The 24,743-nt window shown below is 44.4% G+C and overlaps 1 pseudogene; it reads left to right on the top strand.

Annotated features, from left to right (window-relative positions):
• The first annotated feature begins 323 nt into the window (after positions 1–323).
• Positions 324–24,743, top strand: part of LOC149290523 (uncharacterized) — a 40,213-nt pseudogene continuing 15,793 nt past the window's right edge.

A 24,743-nucleotide genomic window follows, 5' to 3' on the forward strand; every position in this document is an offset into this window, starting at 1 on the left:
ACTCCCCTTAAGATCAGCAAAATGTATAATGATTGTACCAATCTGTGATGGAAATGTGGGAAAGAGCAAGGCTCAATCTCTCACATGTGGTGGACTTGTCGGGAAGCATGTAAACCTTGGAAATCAATCTTCTTTGAAGTCAAGAAAATAATTGCCATAACTATGAAGTCTTTTTGGCAAATATAATTGATCTTGATTTAGAGAGTAAATATGGTAAAATGTTATTTTATATGTTATCAGCGGCAAGAATAGTCTGCGCCCAGAAATGGAAGCTGAAAGAAATCCCTACTAAAGAGGACTGGATGCTCAAGTTATTAGACACGATGGAGATGGACAAGCTCTCAAGAGAAATCAGGAATGGATCCAAGAATGTATATAAAGAAGATTGGAATGACATTATGCTCTTTCTCCAAAATAAATGGGGGGAAATGCTGTTCTGGGTAGAGATTACGTTGAAGTGGAAGTAAAGGTTTTGTTTCTCAGGGTGATAACAGCTGACAGAATGTATATGCGTATATTGGTTAACTCTAATGATATGTAATTTAGAGAGGACTCGTTATGATAATTATACATATGAAATGAAGATGACGAGGGGAAATGTAATTGTAGGAACAAGCATAATTAGAACGTCTATTATTATTGTTTAATAGATCATTTAAACTAGAAAACAAAGGGATAAAGAGATAGTCTGACAGTAAGGAAGTAATGTTTGAGAACATAAACACGACAGATACTAGTTTTGTGTTATGATATATTATGGATGATCGTCAAATGTTGTTTTTTGTTTTTATATGTTTTTAAAATTTAATAAACATTATTCAATATATATATTCCTCTGTGCAAATGAAGAGTGACATTTTTAACAGGCTCTTCCCAGATCAATGGGAACTGAGAAGAATATTCTTTTCCACTTCCTTGGAGAGAAAGGATGAAGAAGATGTAATTTAGCCTCCTTGTTTCTAGCCAGATGGAGGATGCAGAGTAGAGAGGGATTCCCCTGCGATCTTTGCCAGTTGAAGCAACAAATCCATTAAGCCTTGCAATTAGAACATTAGCAATCAATCAGTTATTCATACTTAGACCAAAGGCCATTTGCATACAAAATGTTAAAATACAATACAGCAGTAGGAACAGCATAATAAAAGTACAACACAAGTAAATTACATAATAATCTTGCATGTAAAAGGTATAAAATTCAATTCGGTTAAAATATAGACAACAAAACTGTAACTAAATGAGGGCATCCTCAAAGCAATCAACAGCAATATTGGCACTATATCTAGCCCCAATCTTCATTGCTGCCAGGGAAAAAGGAGGAACCTTAAGAGTTAAAATCAGACAGGAAATTAAAAAAGAAAAACCCTTTCTGAAAGAATAGTAGAATCCAAAGGAGGCAGAATAGATCGCACCAAAATTGCTTCTCATTCTTTGTCTTCACAGCTAGCGCTCATTGACTCCATTATGGCGCTGTTGCCCGACGCTATAGCTTTCCTGAAGCCGCGTGTCTTGTCTCTCCACTTACGGTACGCCACTTCCGGCTTCGTTTGTGAGGCGTTTCTGAGCGTCCAGGAGACTAGGAGCGGTTTGGACGCAGTTCAGAAGCGGTTTAGTTGTCGTTAGGCAGTTTGTGTAATGACTGGGCTCCAGTCAATGGAGGTCTTCTTCAGGCAGTAAAGGGAGGTTTATGCAAATGCAGAATGACATCACTGCTACGGAAGGCTCTCTTGACCAATCAGAGAGCAAGATAAAGGTTCTTCTGGAAGCTTCCGTGAGAAGGAGATATAAGGCCTGAGAGACCAAGAGACAGTTGGGGGAATTGTGTCGGTTGGAGATCGAGAGAGAGAGTTAAAGAGAGGATCTTGGAAGTTAGTCTCAGAATTGGATGCTTAGGTTTATTTATTTGTTTAATAGCTTGTATGAATTGAATATTATATACTTACAAATATTGTAACTGCAAGATTCTTAATATCTTGTAAGACTTATATTTCAGTTATATTTTATCATTTATAATAGATATCTCCTTGGAGTATCTACAACTCGACGCTCCTTTTACACGTGTTTTGGCTCGGTTGACGCTTGGGAAGATCAGTAAAGAAGTAGAAATAAGGATCCTTAACTGGTCCCAGTGTAGATTAAGGGAAACCCTTTTATAATTCACTGGATGATGGCAGCGAGATTTCAGGAATTTAGGGGTCTGCTGGGCTAAGAGCCATAATGACTAAATGTCTAATTAACAATTTGTAATCCACTCTGATAGCCTTTTGGCTGAAGAGAGAGGGATATAAAAATATTATCATTATCATCATTATTATTATTACTACAGGGTCGCAGTTTGGCTGCTTGGACCACCGGAGATCATCAAAGTGAGTCAGTTGGAAAAGCCCATCTCACTCCAGAAAATAAAGGTACTTGAGGAGTTTGCACTCTGCGTCTTTCTGTAATAATAGCTACAAAACTGATAATAGCATTTGGGATATTTAGTTTTTTAATAAAATACTACAGATTTAAATGTTGCTTTAAAACCTTTTTCCATCTTCCAGCTTTGTGCTGGTTTTGGGGGGAAATGAGAAAGTGTTGGGAGGGAGGGACTGCCAACAGAATTAGGAGATGCATTGCAGGCTATGGACAGTTTGCGGCCAAGTAAGGTCCAAAACACACGGCAGCAATAGTCCAGTTTGAGAGCGCTTTAACTGCCCTGGCCCAATGCTAGGGAATCCTGGGAAATAGAGTTTATTGTGGCACCGGAGCCCTCTGACAGAGAAGGCTCAATGTCTCACAAAACTACATTTCCCAGAATTCCCTAGCATTGAGCCAGGGCAAATAAAGCGGTCTCAGATTTGGATTATTGTTGCAGTGTGTTTTGGACTTAGGTGACCCTTGGTAAGTCACACTCTCTCAGCCTCAGAGGGATTGTTACCTGTGGGGCATAGACTGTGGGAATTGGAGGTGGGGGCTAGGTTTGGAAGAGGGTGGAACATAAAATGTGAGTCTGGGGCAGGGGGGGTGGGGTCTTCCAGCTGCTCTGCCCCCATTGGCCAGCCTCAAAAAGAGGGGGAGCTTCTGCTTCTCTATTTAGCTCTGCGCGCGGAAGAGTGAGTAAGGAGAAAGGAGCAGGGTTTTAGAGGGAGAAGGAGACAGACAGACAGGAAAGAGAGGGGGGGAGTGAAGCTACAGCAGAGAGACAAGGCCTGGAACCACTAGGCTTCACTGCTGCCCTGAGGTCTGGCTGGGCCTGGCTTGGGTCTTCTGCTGCTGCTGCTTCTCTTTGGCCACTGCCATTAAGGTGGGGAGGAAGGAGGCCCAGCAGTCCTTCTAGGCAAGGCCCACTCTCTCTGAAGGAGGGAGAGTATGACTCCCCAAAGGGGATTTCAATGCTATTAATGGTGGCTCTCATGCTGTAGCAATGATGATGATGATGATGATGATGATGATGATGATGATGATGATGATGATGTCAGGCCTTGGGGGAGGATGGAGCTGCTGCCAGACCTTAATCATTATTAATGCCACCATCGCTGAGCATTCTTGTTCTGCACCACTGTAATGGCCATGGCTCAGTGGTATGGAACTCTGGGAATGTTCTTTTGGTTTGACATTTTAGGTGTTGTTAAGGTTTGGAAATCCTGGTTGGGGTTCTTTGTCAGGGATGATGGGAGTTGTAGCTCTTCTCCTCTGGCTCGAACTCACCACCTTGTTACGCACCGGCGCTGACCAGTTTTGGCCAGTGGTTAAAGCTTTGCTCTAAAGCAGCAGAGTTACAGAGAATAGGCTGAAGACCCTGACAAACTCTCCAAGCCTTCTCACTCTTGCTTCCACAGAAGTCTTCCCACTTCTTCAGGATCCAGCTGGCTCTTGTATCTTCACTCAAGACACCAGACAACACAGTAGTCTTATATAAAAGATCTACTTTATTCTAATATATACACTATGCACAAAACAATTCACTACTCAACTCCACACTACTACCCACTACTACTACCCACAAAATACATTGGGATTCATAGCCATTATTAGAGTCATTGCAAAATACCACCCACTGTTGTCTGTTTCCACCCAGTGGGCGTGTACATCCACTCTCATTGGTTCTCTTGGTTCAACCCACAATTAATGATTTCATCATTTCACCTTGTCCACTTTAACAATTCTCAGGTGTGTTCAATTATCCACTTTACATTTCTGTCCTTGGCATTTAGGACTTGTTAATTACATTACCTTTTACACCTGTGTGGCTTCTAATTGCTTCTGCTGAGTCACCCTGACTCTCACATACATGTTTTATTTCTTTCACTGTATATCCCATGTTGCATTTTCCTTAACAGTTTTACCAAAATGCACGGAATTCCCCCCCCCCCCCCCAAAATATTACACGGAATATTCAGTCAAAATCCCTGTAACGTTCCCGTAATGTTAATAATCATAATCATAATCATAATAGGATGTATTTATATATTTATTAATATGGCAGATCTTTTGCAAATAAATGTAACCCTAATTGAATAAAAATAATTGTAACTTATTTCAACTCTCAAAATTACCATTGGACCAAACAAAGAATCTTTCAGTCCTTCTAATACCTTTAAGATATCTATTTTGACATGAAGGGGGTCCAGGAAGCTTTGTGCCAAATAGAAACATGTTCGGCTGCAACCACACTGCATAAATAATCCAGTATCACATCCCTTTAGCTGCCTTGGCTCAGTGCTAGGGAACCCTGGGAATTGTAGTTTTGTGAGACATTGAGCCTTCTCTATCAGAAAGAGTTCTGGTGCCACAACAAACTACAATTCCCAGGATTCCCTAGCACAGAGCCAAGGCAGTTAAAGCGGTCTCAAACTGGATTATTTCTGCAGTGTGTTTTGGACCTTTGTTATTATAAATGCTCAAGATCCAATCCATACTGCAGAAATAATCCAGTTTGAGACTGCTTTAACTGCCCTGGCTCAGTGCTAGGGAACCCTGGGAATTGTAGTTTTCTGAGAAAGAGCTCTGGTGCCACAATAAACTACAATTCCCATGCATCTGAGGAAGTACGCTTAAGTCTAGGAAAGCTCATGCTGGCAACTCTTCTTCCATGCGTCTCCAAGGTGCTACAAGATCTATCTCTGTATCATCATCATCACCATTATTATTATCATTATTAAATCCAAATGCAGCTGAAGAAGTGGACTTAAATTGGCAACACTGATGTACTGTAGACTCTTTCTCTGGGGCTGTGATCTCTAAGTGTGGAGGCAATTCCCTTGTCAAACCAGGGGATCCTGGGAATTGTAGTTTGTTGTGACATGTATGTGTATATATATGTGTGTGTGTTGTGTATATATATTTGTGTGTGTATATAAGAGCCTTGTCTCCCGCACGTCTGCCCTGGCTGAGCTTTTCCTGAGGACGGAGGGGGGGGGGGGGGCGGACGACCACTCTCCTCTCTCTGATTGCCTGAAAACTCTCAGTGTGACTCCCAACAGGACTGGTTGCTCTGTAGCCTCGCTCTCAGAGTCAGGGCCACTGGTGCCAATTTCGGGGGTTTGTCCCGGAAATTGGGTTGTTTTTTTTCAGGGCTGGAGCTGAAATGTGCAAAAGTCCCTGAATCTCCATAGAATAGAGCCAGGCACAGAAATCACACGGAAAGCACTCAGAAATCCCAATTTCCGTGTGAAAGTCACAAAATTGGCAACAGTGTACCTCTGTTCAACTGAGGCTTCAGAGAAGGTTTTGGAACATTCTCCACACTCACAAACAGCACACAAAATGGCCATTGGAACACAAAATGGCCTCCAAAACACAAAATGGCCTCCGGAAAACAAAATGGCTGACAGAACACAAAAAGGCTGTCTCTGCCTGAGTGCTTGGCAGTTGACATTTGAGGCCTTCAGGGGAGAGAGAGAGACTGAGGGAAGGAGGTCCTGGAGGGAAGGGGCCTTGGGAGATATAGGGCCTTCCTGAGATATTTGGGGTTGCTTCCTAACAAAGGGGTTTCTGGACCCATAAAGGATTTGGGGCAAACTGGTTCTGAAAGGCAGTAGCAGCCTTTTCTCTTGCCAATGGGATTTACAGTGTATTTGCTTGACTGGATCTCCCAGCATCCACATGGCCAGAAAGAGGAGGGGTCCTGCCCTGCATTTCATGGGTCTTAGGCTCTGGGAACGTGTGCCTTTGGCCAGCGTCCGTGTGGCTGGGGCTCCAGAGTCCCTCCTGCCTTGTTCCATATTAACTGCAGGAGGAGCCTGTGAGGGTGGGGCAGGGGGCGGGGTATTCCAGCTCCTCTGCCCCCATTGGCCAGATTAAAGAAGGGGAGGAGCTTCTGCCTCTCTATTTAGCTCTCTGCGCAGAAGAGTGAGTGAGGAGTAGAGAGTGAGAAGGGGTTAGAGAGAGACAAGGAGGAAGGAGAGGGACAAGGCTTGGAAGCGGTAGACTTCACTGCTGTGCTGAGGCCTGCCTCCAACTGCCAAGCGCTGAGGTGGAGGTGGCCATTTTGTGTTCTGGCAGCCATTTTGTCTTCTAGCAGCCATTTTGTGTTCTGGTGGCCATTTTGTGGTTCTTGTGACTGTGGGGAATAATGTTCCAGAACCTTCTCTGAGCCTCAGTTGAACAGAGGCCTCTCTTTCTCTCCTGAGGCTCCAGAGTCAGAAGGAGGCCAGGCTCCTTGGGCCAAAAGGAAGGAAGTGTGTCTCTTTGAGGGTCTTTTGTGTATATTTCCTGAGAGGGTTTTCTTATTACACAGCTCTGCTCACCTGCGTTTGTCACCAGCAGGATTCTGTTCTCTGTGTCTTTGAGTGCTGCAGAGTTTCTTTCCAAGCCAATCCTAATCCTGGTCCCTTTTCTCAGGAACCTCATCTCGGACTCCTTGTACACGGCTTTGGGCCTCTGTTGCTGGAAGTGACCCAAGAGTAGGGCAACCAGGACCCCTGCCCACCTGATGGCCGACACAGAGGCCAAGCAGAGGGGGTTGGGCTCCAAGAGAAGGAGGCTGCGGAGGTACAACAACTCTTTGGTGAGTCCCCATCCTGGGTATTAGTCTCATGTGTTTCACTGCTGGGCCAGTTCATGAAAGCAAGTGGAGAACATACTCTCCCAATTTGGCAGAGACAGTCCTGGTAAATCCTCTGCCACCCCACTTTTTCAGGGGCTTTCAAAAATGTCCCAGTTTTGTTCTCCTCCTCCCACTTTCCCCTTTGTCCTCAGCTCACTTCAGTTCCTACAAAATGAGTACCAAGGATTTTGAACCCCATCAACTCAAAAGTGGGGAGAGAAGAGGAAAGAAGGGAGCAGGGAGTACTTGCTAGGAGTCTGAGGCAAAAGCAAACTGCTGTGTCCTTCCCCGCTTTTGTGACCTTCCTCATAAACATCTTTGGCCATCTTGACCACCTTCTGGTGTTGTTTGTCCACATGTGTCTTTCTTTTTCCATCTGTGAAATGTTGGGGGATATGGGGGAACATCTCTGGATCTAAGCTGTGGCCCTCAAGCCCACAGCGTTCTCCAGAACTGTTTTTTAAATATGACATTTGTCACTGAAATTTGGCAACAAATGGATAAATGCACTATAATTCTTTGGTGGCTAAATGTAGTATATGTTTTGGGATAGTCAATATCTTAATCTATCTTCCATATCCCAGCCATAGCCTAAGTTATTTTGTTTATATCTTATCTTTGGTTTATATATTATATATTGTGTATATCGAGCTAGAATAGACCCATTCAATCAACTACTAAATGATTCTTCAACAGATAGGTAAATTCAGCTGATTCAGTGGGTCTACTCTGGTGAGGACCAGAGGCAGTTTTGCTTATGTGAAATCACAATACTTGTGAAACTCAGCTTATTCCACACATGGTTGTAAATCCTATGGGATCAATAGGTCTTCTTGGGCTGAGACTAATAGTATGATTCAGGCCCTTATCATGGTAATGAAAATCATTTGATGGTTCAGACTGAATAATAGTGAATCAAATATGATTGGGTGGGTTATACTTATAAGATGTAGTTATTGTGTGCAGAGGGATTTTGCAGCACCCTTGAGACCAACTGTGTGAAAGATATTGCAGCTTTGAACCTGGTCTGTGCCCCTTCCTCTGGCAACAGCCCCCTGACCCTCTCCTCTCACCCCCTCAGAGCTCAGCCCCAGTGGTCAATGGGATGGAAACGGGTCTTCCCAGCCACAACACATTGCTATGGGCTACATTCCTCTGGCCATGCAAGCAAGTGCACAAGACCGTTCCTGGGAGGAACAAGAAGGGGTAGGAAATGTCCGAGACCCAGGTAGCCCCGGGCTCTTGTTACTGAAATGGCCTCAGGGAAGGCAGAGCACCTGACTTCTAACCTCCATGTGTCTGGTGATGGTGGGGCTGGGGTGTCTTTTCCAGGCATTCCTCACCCTCCTCAAGGGCTGCCCCACCTTCGACCAGAGCCAGTAATGCAGCCACCATGGTTCTCCAGCTCTGGCAGAGTTTGTCCTTCAGCCCTCCCTGTTAGCTCACCATTTCCTCCAAAGGAGGCCATACTTGAAGGCCACAGACCCAGTCAGTCCCTTGGAGGGGACAGAGAGCTGGGGGGCTCTGGAAGGAAATGGAGTGGGGTGAACCCAGGAGGAAATGGATGGGAAACAGGGTGATGTGAAAAGACCTTCCTATTGACACCCAGAGAATGTCAGAAACTCAGAGCTTTGCTTCCCAGATTTTATCCTACACACACACACACACACACACACATATGCAATTAACATATCCAGCGGGAGCCATGTTGGCCATATAGCAGTAGCATCCCAAATCCACAAAAGTAGGATATCGGATATGTTATATGGATGTGAATATACCACATTTTAGGCTTCACGGGAGAATGATAAAGAGAAGGCCAATGGATGGGACCTGTACTATTGGAGGTTGCTACCTCCAACAAAGGTTTTAAAATATCTTTTAAATTGGGACAGCATTGGCATGTTTTACCTTATCAACACCTACAAGTTTTCCTGTGTAAAAGCATGGAGCCTGCCTGAGAAATTCAGTTTTCTCTTCCAAACAGAGGGGCTTGTAGCCTCACAAAGGATTCGAGACAAACTGGATTTCAAAGGCAGTAGTTTTTGCTTGCTAACATTATTTAAAGTTTGTTTCCTGGGATAAATTCTGAAGTAATGAAATAATATTTGGGATGCACCATGTGCTTTCCTTCCCTTTTATTAGTCACTCTCTGGATCAGGGCTATTTTCTATTGCAGGTGACTTTTGCGGATGTGGCGATATATTTCACCGAGGATGAATGGAAACTCTTGACAAAGAAGCAGAGACTTCTGTACAGCGATGTTATGATGGCGAATTATGAGAATGTGGCCTCTGCGGGTAAGAAACTTGACTCCACTGCCCTTCCTGTGAAGACTGAAGGTCCTTTCATACTACATTGTTATGGTGTTATGTTTCTACTTTAGAATTATGGAATCATAGAGTTGGAATAGGCAACAAGGGCCATCCAGTTAAACCCCTGGCCATGCAGGAATACACATTCAAAGCACCCCCAACAGATAGTCATCCAGCCTTTGTTTAAAGATCTCCAAAAAAGGAACACTTTAGAAATAAATCTTAATAATAATAACAATGGCTCAGTACAGATTAGAAGAAAGGGGTGGCCACAGGCTGTCCCTTTCTCCTCCGGATCATTGCCGCAGCAACCTCATGGCTGCAAGAACGATCTGCAGCCAAAATGAGCTCAGAAATGGAACTCCTTCCTGTGATGCCACCAAGGCGCCATTTGCACCTTGGAGCGTCACGGTGATATGTCTTATGCGCCGTGCTGTTTGGACGCGTCACACAAGACACGTCATGGATGCATGCGCCGTATGGATGGCGCTGCGTCAAGATTGTGCTGCCCATAAGTATTAGGCTTTGGGAGTGTGCAGTTACTGCATGCTCCCAAACCCTAAAATCACCGCCGGCATGCCACAAAGTGCCCATTTGTACCAGGCCAATAATAACAATAATGATACTCCACCACGTTCAGAGGAAGTATATTGCACTCTCGAACAGCCCTTACTGTCAGCAAGTTCCTCCTAATCTTTAGGTGGCATCTCTTTTCCTGTGGCTTGCATCCACTGTTCCTCTCCTTTTCTCTGGAATAGGAGAAAGCAAGCTTGATCCATCAAGGTGACATCTCTTCAAATATTTGAACAGGGCTATTATATCCACTCTTAACCTTCTCTTCTCCTGGATAAATATAGCCAGCTCCTAAGCCACTTCTCATAGGGCTTGATGGTTTTCAGTTCCTTCACCTTTTTGGTTGCCCTCCTTTGGATACTCTCCAGATTCTCAACATCCTTTTTGAATTGTGGTGCCAAGAACTAGACACAGGGTTATTTCAAGTGAGGCCTGACCAAAGCAGAATAGAGTGGCACTATTACTTCTCTTGATCTAGACACTATACTTTTATTGATAAAGCCTAGGATCATATTGACCTTTTTAGCTGCCTCATGTTCAACTTGTGGTCTACTATGAGTCCTAAGCTACTTTCACACGTAGTTTAATTGTCATAAACTGCCAATTCTAGGATTCTGTGGGAAGGAACTATGGAGATAAATGCTTTTCACCCCCAAATGCTCCTCAGCACATCCCTCAGTAGGGCGGTTTACAGACTGCCCCTTTGGGGTGGCCTGTACCTGCCCCTTTCATCAACGGATCAGGGCCTCAGCTGCCACAGCGGCAGCCCTGAGGCCCCAATCCAACGCTTTTCCACGCCGTGGCCTGGAAAAAGTGTCCTTGGGGCTTCAAGCCCCAAAGACACCCCAACAGTGGCGTGGAAAGGAGAAAGGGGCCACTCTGCACCTTTCTCTTTTGTATCGCTGGCGCAGCTCTCTAAAGGCTGCACCAGCGACACAAATGAACGAAGGAGCTCCAAAATGGAGTTCCTTCCTGCACCGTGGAAAGGGCGCCACAAGCGCCCTTTCATGACACCAGGACGTCACGTCCATGCCGCTCCGTTTGAATGCGGCGCAGTCGTGACATCCTAATGGGCATCACCATCTGCATGTAGAATGGGCGCCACCATTTTGTACGTACTGTGTGCGTACTAGGGTTGGGGGCGTTTGAAAAAGATGCCCCCGGGCAACCCTAGTACGTACACAGTACGTACTAGGGTGCCCTTCTGGAAAGGTCCTAAGTTTCCTGGCTTTTTTGGCCCTTCTTCCAGGCTTTTCAGGCTCAGGAGAGTCTTCTTGGGGAAAAGGCCTCCCTTGGCCCTACAATGGCTCAGAGAGAGCCCAATAGTGGCAAAATGGCCTCTGGTTCCCCAAAGGGATGCTGTGGGATACTGAGGAGAAAATAGTATTTCATTTCACCCCCAGACAATACAATGTTAGGTTGCTCCTGAGATCCCCTGTGGGCCAGTGTGACCCCCCATCCCCAACATTAGGCCATCCCTGTCTTATAGATGCCTTAAGGCTGGCACTTGACCCTCACCAAAATTGGAGTCCAGGTCCCAGCCCCCTTGCTCTTGCTTTCCCAATGACTTATTTGTATATTGATTATCCTGCCTTTCTCAACAAATGGGACTCAGAATGTCCCTTTTGTGCATCACATGCTGTGGATGTGTGTCTGTGATAGAGAGATGGAGGGAATGGGAAAAACAGAAAGGCAGGAAAGAGATGCTGAAGGTGAAAGCTGAAGCAGTGCGGATAGGCAAGAGGGAAGGTTGGAGAGTGGAGGGAGAAAGGGAAGGGGATCAGGTCTCTGGGAGCCAGGAAAGGAAAGCAGGAGCAAAGCCAGGATTGCCTAGCTCTGTGTTGTTGTTGTTGTTGTTATTATTATTATTTTTAACCTTTATTTATAAAGCGCTGTAAATTTACACAGCGCTGTACATACAATCTTTTTAATTGGACGGTTCCCTGCCCTCTGTCTTACAATCTAAAAAGACATGACACAGAAGGAGAAGGGAGTGGTGGTGGTTAAGGGGCCTGTCTACTAAGATAATACATATAAAATACATAGCAATACCGGAAACGATTCAATAAAACAGACAAGAAAAGAACATCAAATAGCAAGTGACAATTATGCAATGCCTGGGAACGCTTCTCTGAACAGGATGGTCTTCAGCTCCGTTTTGAAGCTGGTTAATGAAGTGATGGCTCTTGCTCGCGGGGGAAGAAGGTTCCAGGAGTGAGGGGCAGCGAGTGAGAAGGGGCGAATCCTAGATGGGGCAGAGGAAATCCTGGGCTGGGACAGCAGGCTTGACTACCAGAACGGAGGGCCCTAGTGGGAAGGTGAGGGGAAATAAGGTGAGGTATGTGGATAGGAAAGGACCTCTGGGAAGGGTCAAGAGAGGGGCCTTGGGGATTGGGAGGCAGCCACCAACCTGACAGGTTTTAAGAACTGAACTGGTGAGAACCGGCTCAGACCCTGGTTTTCAGACATATTAAGGGCTTCCATTTAGCAATTATGAACAATGTCTATGAAGAAAGGAAAGGCAACACAAAAATTCCTTTTTTTCTAATGTTTCTTTTTCCTACCTGAGTTTGCTTAGGGTCTTTTACTTGAAATGCTGGAGTTTGGGGAAGACACCTGCAAGTGCTATGCTTTTAGGGGAATTAGATACTTAGCTCAAAGGGGAGATATAGTTTGATTGAGGCAACAGTGACCTCAGGATCCAGCAAAGCTATAGCAGGTCTGCAATCACACAGAACTCCAAAGGCATTTGAAAGGCAAAATGAACACACATGCACAGAGAGAATTAGGTAACAAAGGTGGGAGTGGTGAATAAATGTAAGACTTTGCTAATGGTAATATGTTGCCTGGATGGATCTCAATCCCAGTTGCTGAGAATCCGGAATGGGGAGAGAAGTCAGTAGCTCCCATGGCAAGTGGGGTTGGAGAGTGTATTGAGGTGCTTAGCCATGTAAACCGACAGAGGATCCTATGGCATGGGATAAAAAAGCCAGCTTAACTTTTCTGAATTGAATTCTGATTCGGGCTGCATCCGGGTCCTATCATATGTGAATCTCCGCTGAATCCACCAGCCAAATCCATCCTGGATTCAGCCCAAATCCCTGCAGCACTTCAGCGGCCATTTTTTTTAGTGTTGGAAGCTTCCACTTAAAAAAGAGGGGGATGGCTGAGCATGCCTCGGACCCAGGCTACATCTGGGATGGATTTGGCCAATAGATTCAGCAGTGATTTACATAAGATTGGACCCGGACATAGCCCAAATTAAAATTCTGTTTGGGAAAGGTACCCTGGCTTTCTTACCCCATGCAATAGGGAGCAGAGTGTCTGCCTGCAACTGGACTGAGGCTGAAGAACAGCCACTAGGAGCAGATATTTATGCTGTAATTGTTCCTTAGTGGCAGAAACTGAGGGTACAAAAAGGTTTAAATTGCTTTAGAATGTTTCCTGGGTGAGGAAAGAATAGTCTGAAACCAAATTTAATGCAATGAGGGCTTGGTTTAAGCTCTCCCCATTTACTGTGACTTCCTTCACTCTGTCCATCACTTCTTCTCTTAAATTAATGAGGAGAATTAAATTAAATTAAATTAAAATTATATTCTGGCCTCAAAAAGAAGAGCCCTCCCTCCGCCCCAACTGTCATCATCAGACCTGGGAGGGAGTGAAAAAGACAGGCCCGATTTCCATCAGGCCTAGCTGTGAATTTTACTGTAACTCACATCACTCTGTTTTATTTTACTGTATTTTATTTATTTTTGTATTTTATTTTATTCTCTTTATTTTTATCGTTGTAACCCACCCCGATTCCTTGTGATTGGGCAGGCTATAAATAAATCATCAGCATCATTATTATTATTGGTGCAAGTACCTCAGACAAAAGGGATTAGCACACTGATTCTCAGAGCCTTTTTCTGACTATTTCCTTCCAGTCCCATTCCTTAGCCATAATCCCTTCAACCTCTACAGACATAAATGGATCATGCAGCTAAATCCACTCATTTTCTCAAGGCAGGTTCTCCTACAATCTCTTCTTTGCTACCTCCTATGAGTAGGGATCCATACCTGCAAAAATGCTAAATTCAGGGCACCCACTCCAACTTTATTAATTTTATATCTAATAGGGAAGGGTTAACAGGTGGCTAAATCTTGGGGTAACACATTCCTCTCTTGATTCAGAGAGTCAGTCTTGTGTGTCATTGTTCTTTTTTTTTTCTTCAGAAGAACATGTCAGTCTTGAGAGAGTCCATACATGTGAGAGGCCACATAAATGCCAGCACTGTGGGACTAGTTTTCCTTCAAAGTCAGACCTTGTGAGACATCAGAGAGTCCACACAGGAGAGAAGCCATACAAATGCCAGCATTGTGGGAAATATTTCTCTCAGAAGTCAAGCCTAGTGACACATCAGAGAGTCCACACAGGAGAGAAGCCATTCAAATGCCAGCATTGTGGGAAAGGTTTCTCTCAGAAGTCAGACCTAGTGAAACATCAGAGAGTCCACACAGGAGAGAAGCCATACAAATGCCAGCATTGTGGGAAATGTTTTTCTTGGAAGCCACACCTACTGAGACATTGGAGTGTCCACACAGGAGAGAAGCCATACAAATGCCAGCATTGTGGGAAAGGTTTCTCTCAGAAGTCAGACCTAGTGAAACATCAGAGAGTCCACACAGGAGAGAAGCCATACAAATGCCAGTATTGTGGGAAATGTTTCTCTTCGAAGTCATACATAATGATACATCAGAGAGTCCACACAGGAGAGAAGCCATAAAAATGTCAGCATTGTGGGAAATGTTTCTCTTCGAAGTCATACATAATGATACATCAGAGAGTCCATGCAGGAGAGAAACCACATAAATGCCAGCAGTGAACTAACACTGTTTTTGTTAAGAAGTATTACAAGAAAAATATTTTCAATGCATTGGTGATAAGAGAAAGCCCTTGTGATTTTGTTTTTAAGGGTTTTCTGTTCATAAAGTTATTGATTTTTGTATGTTGTTGTGTTGTTGTTGTTGTTGTTTTTATTTTTTTTTATAGAATTCTAGAATAAGAATGGACCACAGGACCCATGCAGTCCAACCCCCGACACACAGGATGACAAAGCGTGGATTTATAGGATTCTGGCTTTGTAAGGCACCACAAGCACCATCTAGTCCAAGCCCCTGCCATATAGGAAGATGTAGCATGGTGGGTAGGTGTGTTATGTGTGAATATGACAGAATTAGAAGATGAAGGATGAGATGAAGGATCTGGCACAGAGAAGCAAGAAAAGCTCAAACTGCTGAGTCGAAAAGTTATGTGCAAAAGATAAAGACACCGTAATACAAGGACATGAAACCGATTGTACTAAAAGAAGAATGGACTGTGTATAACACAACTTGATGTAAAGAGCACCAGAAGAAGAACGGAATGGGAACAAGAAGTCACTCATCAGGAAAAATGATGCACATATAAAAAGCATAAAGGAATATTCAAAACCATGGTGCTAGTGTGCCAAAATCAGCTGGAACTGGCACCCATCGCTCTTTCAGAAAACTGACCAACCTCTGGGAAGATTTGTGTGCATGAGCATTGTATGAATGTGTGCATGATTTGAGGCCTCTTGATATGTAATATAGTAGAATGAATGTCCCTAATGTTAGAATAAATGTTACATACAAAGTGTTTGAACCCAGATCTGGTCTCTTATGTGTCTGATTAAAAGTTTTATAGCCCAATTCTGTATTTACTCACCACTCTAGATGTAAAGAAGAAGACCTAGATTGGTGACAGGTGTGTGATCTCTCATTTCACCTTCTGGAGCTTCTGCACTGATCCCTGAAAGCGGAAAGAGAACTAACCAAGCAGTGGGGACACACTTCCTTTGTTAACCCATTACGATTCCACTACAAGAGACAGGCCTTGGAGTTCTGATCCACTTCCAGCCGTAAGGTTTGGGTTAAAATATGGGGGGTTGGTCATCTCCTGCAGCCTCTGGTTCCGTTGGAGGCAGGGCCTCTTCTCCAGCATCACCTGGAACAACGGACCAGAACAATGGACAACAACAGAAGGATGTGGCATGTGTGTTTGTGCATATACATCTGTATATATACATCTGTATATATATGTATGTATGTGGAGGCATCTCTATCTAAGTGCATTCAGACTTATACTTTTAAGAGCCTACACACACACAGACATGGAATGTTTAAAGTCTATAGATCTTGCATACAATACCCATAGATACATCATCTATACATACCCATAGATACCTGTGTACGCACATGTATTTTATATATATATATATATATAGAGAGAGAGAGAGAGAGAGATGCAAACACATGTACACATATATGTTGGATCATATATATATGATTTATATATTTATATATACTCTTCCACTTGCATACAATTTAAACATAAGGAAATGCATAGAGAAATATGTAAGTACATATGAATGCACATGTATACACCCCCCAGGTTCTGGTCAACATCCGCGTGTATATATAATTATAATTGTATATATGTTTACTTCCGGTCATAATAGCATAACTGCCCTGCAATTGCTGTAATTGGAATTTATACTTTGTGATGTTTTTATGACATGTAGTTTACACATGATTGCCTCCTGAGGAGACTCTGAGGTGCTGCCATTGGCTGGAGTCCCCACCCTCCCTCCATCCCTGGCCCTGATTGGCTGGAGTCCCCACCATCCCTGGCCCTGATTGGCTGGAATCCCAGTCCCTCCTGCCATCCCTGGCCCTGATTGGCTGGAATCCCAGTCCCTCCCACCATCCCTGGCCCTGATTGGCTGGAATCCCAGTCCCTCCTGCCATCCCTGGCCCTGATTGGCTGGAATCCCAGTCCCTCCTGCCATCCCTGGCCCTGATTGGCTGGAATCCCAGTCCCTCCCACCATCCCTGGCCCTGATTGGCTGGATTCCCTGTGCCTCCCACAGTCTCTGGCTCTGATTGGCTGGAATCCCAGTCCTTCCCACCATCCCTGGCCCTGATTGGCAAGAATCTCAGCCCCTGCCTCCTTGTTTTCTGGCAGCCATTTTGTGCTGCTTGTGACTGTTGGGAATAATGTTCCAGAACCTTCTCTGAGGCCTCCTCAGTTGAACAGAGGCTTCTCTTTCTCTCCTGAGGTTCCAGAGTCAGAAGGAGGCCAGGCTCCTTGGGCCAAAAGGAAGGAAGTGTGTCTCTTTTCTGAGAGGGTTTTCTTATTACACAGCTCTGCTCCTTCTGGGGAACAAGGGTTTTAAAAGGGATCAGAAATGGGGAGGATAGTTTTAGTACAAGCCTTATTCTTCTTCTTCACAAACATTGGGATTTGGCTTCTAAGAGGAAGCTTGTCCCCCCAAAAAGCCAAATGTAGCTCCTTTGGAATTTTTTAAAGTCTCCCCAGTTTTCTTATTAATACATTTCCAGGGAAGACGGAAGGAGGCAGACCCGACCATCTCATATTACTAAGAATGATAAATACAAACATACAAACAAACACAAATAAGAAGAATAAGGATAAAACAGAAAAACAAACTGCTTATATTTCAAAAAAGGCAAAACCATATTTAACAGGATAAAAATTTGACATGGGTGTTTCTATCTTTTTACAACCGACTTTGGCTGTATCTGCACTACAGAAATAATCCGGTTTGAAACCACTTTAACTCTCCTGGTCCCATCCTATGGAATCCTGGGATTTCTAGTTTTTGTGGCATGAGAGCTCTCTGGCAGAGAAGGCTAAGTGTCCAAAGGTAAAATCCCAGGATTCCATAGCACTGAAGGTTAAAGACAAACCTATTACTCGCTGCTTCCAAACTACCAGACAAACTTTTATTTCTATCTCATTCATTTTTTAATTATCTGTTAATAAGTAAAAAGTAAATATATATTGTTCTACTTATACTTATCCTTACAAATAATTTGTTTTCTCTTGCAGTCCTCATTAAAATTGTAAAACACTTGATACAAAATCGCTCTCATTAGATTACATTCCACAGCACTGAGCAGTTAAAGCGGTGTCAAAGTGCCTTATTTCTAAAGTGCAGATGCAGCCTTCTTGGGAAAGGGGCTGATGCTGGGGAAAAGAGGAGGAATGCAGAAGGAAAGGAGGACAGACGGACAGACAGAGGGCCACCTGCAGCTGGACTGGCCTCCCTGAGCGGTCAAGACCTGAGAGGGTTGTGGACGAGGGACACTCTTAATATTAATATTGATATATTTCACTATTGATTGTAATTAATCAGGTTCCTCCTTTCAATAGCATCAGGAAAATGCTTAGGTTTTGTTAAGGTTTAGAAGTCCTGTTTGGGTCCCTTCCGACTTTCGGGCCCGTTCATCCTCCATTTTGGTTTCCCTGAAGGCCACAAACTGAAAACTGCCAAGCGCTGAGGCAGAGGCGGCCATTTTGTGTTCTGGTGGCCATTTTGTGCTGCTTGTGACTGTGGGGAATAATGTTCCAGAACCTTCTCTGAGCCTCAGTTGAACAGAGTCCTCTCTTTCTCTCCTGAGGCTCCAGAGTCAGAAGGAAGCCAGGCTCCTTGGGCCAAAAGGAAGGAAGTGTGTCTCTTTGTGTGTCTTTTGTGTGTCTTTTCTGAGAGGGTTTTCTTATTACACAGCTCTGCTCCTTCTGGGGATCATGGGTTTTAAAAGGGATCAGAAATGGGGAGCATAGTTTTAATAGAAGCCTTATTCTTATTATTCACAAACATTGGGCTTTGGCTTCTAAGAGGAGGCTAGTCCCCCAAACAAGGCCAAAAGTGGCTCCTTTGGGAGGTTTTAAGAGTCTCCCCAGTTTCCTTATTAAGAGATTTTCAGGGAAGAAGGAAGGAGACAGACAGACCAGAATAACTCAGATTACCAAGAAGGAAACAAATAAACATACAAACAAACAAACAAACAAACAACAACAAGAATAAGGATTAGACAGAAAAACAAACTGCTTATATTTTAAAAAAGCAAAACCATTTTTAACAGGATAATAATTAGACTTTTACATCCGACCCAGGCTTTATCTGCAATATAGAAATAATCCAGTTCTAAAGTGTGTTAACTCTCCTGTTTCCATCCTGTGGAATCCTGGGATTTGTAGTTTGTTGTGGCATCAGAGCTCTCTGGAAGAGAAGGCTAAGTCTCCAAAGGTAAAATCCCAGGATTCCATAGGAATGAGCGGTTAAAATGGTGTCAAATTGCCTTATTTCTATGGTGCGGATGAAGCCTTCTTGGGAAAGGGGCTGATGCTGGGGAAAAGAGGAGGAATGCAGAAGGAAAGGAGGATGGACGGATGGAGGGCCACCTGCAGCTGGACTGGCCTCCCTGAGCAGTCAAGACCTGAGCTGGGTTGTGGACGATGGGCACTCTTAATATTAATATTAATATCCTTCACTATTGATTGTAATTAAGGAGGGGATCAGGTTCCTCCTTTCAATAGCATCAGGAAAATGTTTAGCTGTTGTTAACGTTCAGAAATCCTGTTTGGGGACTTTTTGTGTTCTCACAGCCATCGGGTGCCATCAGGAAAACCTTTCTGTGTTTTTTAGGGTCAGAGATCCTGTTTGGAGTCCCTTCCGACTTTGGGGCCCTTTCATCCTCCATTTTGGGTTCCCTGAAGGCCTCAAACTGCCAGGTGCTGAGGCAGAGGCAGCCATTTTGTGTTCTGGAAGAAACTTTGTGCTGCTTGTTGTTACCCATGCTGGTTTATATAAATTTTGGAATCAATGATAACCCTTGGATGACCCTTGGCCAGACTCCAAGCCTGTCCTCCATTACTGGCAAAGCGAGAGGACATGTGCACCTCCCCTGAGGGGAGAAGCCCCATTTACATCTTAGAAGGTCTGGGAAGTCGCATGAAGGGATTATCTTGAGTCAGAAGGAGTGAAATGTTTGCCTTCCCTGAAGCTATCACCCCCTCCTCAAGTCTGTTGTCCGAACAACTTAAGTCAGTGATATTATCAGATCCAGACATCCAGGTGAAAGAAAGCAATTAAACGCCTTTGTTCCAATCCCCAAAACTCTCTGCCCTCAGGCGAGATTTCGCCCTTAAAAGGTCCCAACTTTGGCTGCTCAGCGCGCCATCCCAAAGGTCTACTTACTCCACGTCAGTCAGACCTCTGTTCTGGTAGCCGGCATTTCTGCTCAAACCCAGGTTGCGGAGCAGACTTGTCTCACTGTCCCACATCCCATTCGCTTCCCAGAGGAAGACTACATCTTGGTGAGTATACCATTAGCAAAGCCTGAACATCTTTTCCACTATTCCAACCTACCTTCCTGAGCCTTGAATGTGTGTGTGAGTGTGTGCATTGTGTGTGTGTTCCCCCCTGTTTTCAATAAAGTAGACATTTAGTTATTGCAATCTGTCTCAGCTTCAGTTATTGGGAGGCCCTGGTCTACTCCGTATACATGTCGGGAGACGATCTCGGTGGGCTCTTGTAGCCAGCCCCCTCTTGCAATATTTGGACTAATAACAACATAATAAAATTCCCCTACGGACCCTTGGCTACACTTGTGACTGTGAGGGTCCACCGGTCCTTGCCTCCCTCTTTGGGAAAGGAGACCCCCTCAGCCCCCTGGACTCACTCCTGCCACTCATTCCTAGAATTGCTGGGACTCAGAGGAGTTTCCTAGGCATTGTCACCTTCTGCCCTCCATGGCCATTGGCACTGACCTTTCCCCATTGCCTTCCCTCCCTCAGCCCTTGGACCTCCTCCTCCTTCGCACTCAGAGCAACCCTTCTCTACGGCTGAGGAGACGGCCTCTGACCCAGCTCCGGCCATAAAGGACTGCGGAAGAGGCCTTCCTGGGGCTGCACGGTCTTTGTACTGAAGGTAGGATTTTATTCCTGGAGCTGGAAGAGGACCTTTGTTTAAATGCTTCAGTCCAGGATTGTATGGAAGGGTTGCAGCTGAGAGAGTGAGACCTTGCTTTGGAGGAATAAAGCCCCAAATTCAGTCTCTGGCAGCATTGTCTTCCCAGAAGTTTGAAGTGAGATTTCCAGACCCCAGACACACAATGCACCAGTGAGTCCTTTGTGTGGGGACTGTGTGTACGTGTTGTTTACTAGGGCTTTGTGAGGTATTTGTTTCACTGGGTTTATATAATGAATTTACATAGGTCTTCACTTCCTCAAAATGAGCATAATCCAGGATGCAATCTTCACTCATAAACCTATACATTTATAGATTTTTGTTGTATAAGTTCAACATATTCAGCAGTGTGCTTCTTTTTTAAAAATATACAAGGAAAAGTGAAGAAATTGTGATTTTGACAATATATCCGTTCAGAAACAATGCACACAAATGTACATACCTCAATTTCTGTGTGGCTTTTGCAAGCAGAGGGAGGAGGTACATACCTCATGCTCCTGCTATGACTGACACACACAAACACACAAATTTTGTAATTGTCAATTTGTAAACTGCTTTGATCTTTTTGGAAAGGCGGTATATAAATAAATGTATTATTATTATATTACAGTATTATATTACAAACACAGCAGTTAAGCTCAGAGATTTGTCTCATTTGTAAAAATGAAATGATTATTTTCACCAGTGTCTAAATGGGGAAGGGGGCCTAATGAGGGGAAGCCATTGATCAGATCATTGAAGAAATACAGGTCTTATTCAGCCCAGGGGCCAGAATTTCTCCACCTGGGATACAAATCATAGAATCATAGAGGGCGACTAAAATGGTGAAGGGTCTGGAAACCATGCCTTATGAGGAATGACTTAGAGAGGTGGAGATGTTCAGCCTAGAGAAGAGAAGGTTAAGAGGTGATATGATAGATCTGTTTAAATTTTTGAAGGGATGTCATATTGAGGAGGGAGCAAGCTTGTTTTCTGCTGCTCCAGAGACTAGAACCCGGAACAATGGATGCAAGCTCCAGGAATAGAGATTCCACCTCAACATTAGGAGAAACTTCCTGACAGTAAGGGCTGTTCGACAGTGGAACAGACTCCTTCCTCGGAGTGCAGTCGAGTCTCTTTCCTTGGTCTTCAAGCAGAGGCTGGATGGCCATTTGTCGGGGATGCTTTGATTGAGAGTTCCTGCATGGCACAATGGGGTTAGACTGGATGGCCCTTGGGGTCTCTTCCGACTCTACAATTCTATGATTCTATGAATCTATGTAGCTAGAACAGGACATTCCCAAGCCAACATGGCCAGGCAATAGTGTGGAAAATAGGCAATCTCTACGTGAGCAAAGACACTCTCAGAATTGTGACTTCTCTGTATGCAGAAGGCTGCCATGGGAATTGGGGAGGAGGGCTGGATCCCAAGGAAGGGGGCAACCAGAGAAGAGAGAGCTCCTTTCCTGCCCTGCCTGACCGGGGGCCTCTCTGGGGGATGGACGGCAACTAGTTTGGCCACTGGGAGAATGAGGGGCCACCAGGCCAGACATGCCTGACCCAGCAGAACCTTCTATGCTCCAGTGTTGCTCCAGGTGGAATCAGGCTGCAATTGGCCTTTCAATGACCCAGGTATTACCATAGAGTTGTGGAAGCCATCCCGCATGACCATTCCATGCCTGGTGGGTGTGTTGGGTGCAAGGTATTGGAGATGCATCCAGCTGTGTTTCTATAGCCAGAAGCAAAATGAAGACATTTTCCTGTGAGGGCCACTGGGGACCTCTGCACGTTTCAGCAGGTGATGCCCTCATTTCACATCTAGCTATGGGGACATAACCAGGGCCTTTTCCAATTTCCCATCCCCTGATCCCCAGCTAATCTAACAAGGTATGGAGTAACTGTTGTGTAGGGGAGCTGCTGTGAGTCTATGCTAGGTCCAAGGGGCTTTGTTTGGTGCAGAGGGAGGAAGTGATGCCCACCTGTCAATTGGGCCAAAGGAGGCATATGTCACCAGCAGGATGCCGATCTTTGTGACTTTGAGTGCTGCAGGGTTTCTTTCTAAACCAAGCCTAACCCTGATCTCTTTTCTCAGGAACTTCATCTTGGCCCTTGTACACTGCTTTGCAGTATCTTTTGCTGGAAGTGACCAAAGCACAGGCCCACCAGGAACCCCCTGCCTACCTGATGGCTGACATAGAGGTCAAGCAGAGGGAGTTGAGCTCCAAGAAGAAGAGGCTGCCGAGGTGCAACAACTCTTTGGTAAATTGCCATCCTGACTATTAGTTTCATCTGGGTCACTGCTGGGCCGGCTCATGAAAGCAAGCGGAGAACAACTGTCCCAGTTTGGCAGAGGGAGTCCTGCTTAATCCTCTGTCACCTCATTTTTTCAGGGGCTTTGAAAATGACCCATTTCTCTCTCCTGCTCCCACTTTCCCTCTTCTCTTCAGTTCACTTCAGTTACTGCAAAATGTGTTCCAAGTTCAAAAGACATGTGCAGCGCATCAACTCAAAAGAGGGTGAGGGGAAGAGAGAAAGGGGCAGGGTCTTGCCCTTGCCAGGAGTCGGAAGCAAAAGCAATCTACTGTGCCCTTCCTCGCTTGTGCGATCTTCGTCATTAACAACATTGGCCATCTTGAACCCCTTCTGGTGTTGCTTGTCCACATATGTCTTGCTTTCCCCATCTGTGAAATGCTGAGGGATATGGAAGAATTTCTCTGAAAATAAATTGGGGATGGGCCCAGTGGCCCTCAAGCCCAGAGTACTCCCCAGAACTGTTTTTGAAATTAGGAGAGATATGGCTAAATTCACTATAATTCCTTGGTGACTAAATGTACTTTACATGTTGGGGTAATCAGTATCCCAATCAATCAATAATATCTCAGAAATGGTCTAAATTATATTGTTTATTATATTGTTTATTTTATTGTATATTATATTGAAAGGATTCAAGACAAACTGGATCTCAAAGGCTGTAGCTCTTTGCTTTCTTGCAGAATTTAAAGTTTATTTCCTGGACTGATTTCTGAAGTGTTGAAATAATATTTGCGATGCACCATGTGCTTTCCTCCCCTTTTGCTTAGTTACTCTCTGGATAAGGCTATTTTCTATTGCAGGTGACCTTTGCGGATGTAGCAGTATATTTCACCGAGGAGGAATGGAAACTGTTGACAAAGAAGCAGAAACTTACGTACAGTTCTGTTATGATGGAGAATTATGACAATGTGGCCTCTGTGGGTAAGGAACCTGAATCCATTGCCCTTCCTGTGAAGACTGAGGGCCCTTTCTTCATTCACTGTCAGAGCGCTTTGTTTCCACTTTAAAATTATAGAATCAAATCAACTTTCTGACAGTAAGGGCTGTTTGATAGTGGAACACAATCCTTCCTCGGAGTGTAGAGGACTCTCCCTTCTTGGAGGTCTTTAAACAGAGACTGGATCATCATCTTTCGGGGATGCTTTGATTGAGAGTTCCTGAATGGCAAGGGGTTGGACTGAATGGCCCTTGTGGCCTCTTCCAACTCTACGATTCTATGATTCTATGATCAGTTATGAGTAATATCTATGAAGGGAAGAAAGGGGGACACAAAACCTGCTTTTTCTCTAATGTTTCTTTTCCATCCTGAGCTTGCTTAGCTCCATGGTTGATTCCAGAGGCCCTTTGTTACCCAAAATGCTGGAGTCTGGGGAGGACACCCGCAAGCGCTATGCTTTTAGGGGAATTTGGTACATAGCTCAATAGATCGAGATAGTTTTACTGGGGCAACAGTGACCTCTCGATCCCGCTCAGCTCTAGCGGGTCCTGAATCAAACAGTACGTCAGAGGCATTTGAAATAGGTTTTTGTGTTTTATTTAGGGGATACACAAAGAAGTATTAAAGCTCTATGTTCTTTCTATTATAATAAGGGAGGCCAATACATTCCAGCAGCTCTCCAAGTCTTTGTTATTAAGATCTTAGCACAATTATTTTACGGTTCTGAGATTTGTACTTTCAATAGCTTTACAACCTTCGAG

The sequence above is a fragment of the Sceloporus occidentalis genome, unplaced genomic scaffold (genome assembly GCF_023333645.1).
Source record: "Sceloporus occidentalis isolate IW3139 unplaced genomic scaffold, rSceOcc1.0.p SCAF_39, whole genome shotgun sequence".
Lineage (NCBI taxonomy): Eukaryota > Metazoa > Chordata > Lepidosauria > Squamata > Phrynosomatidae > Sceloporus > Sceloporus occidentalis.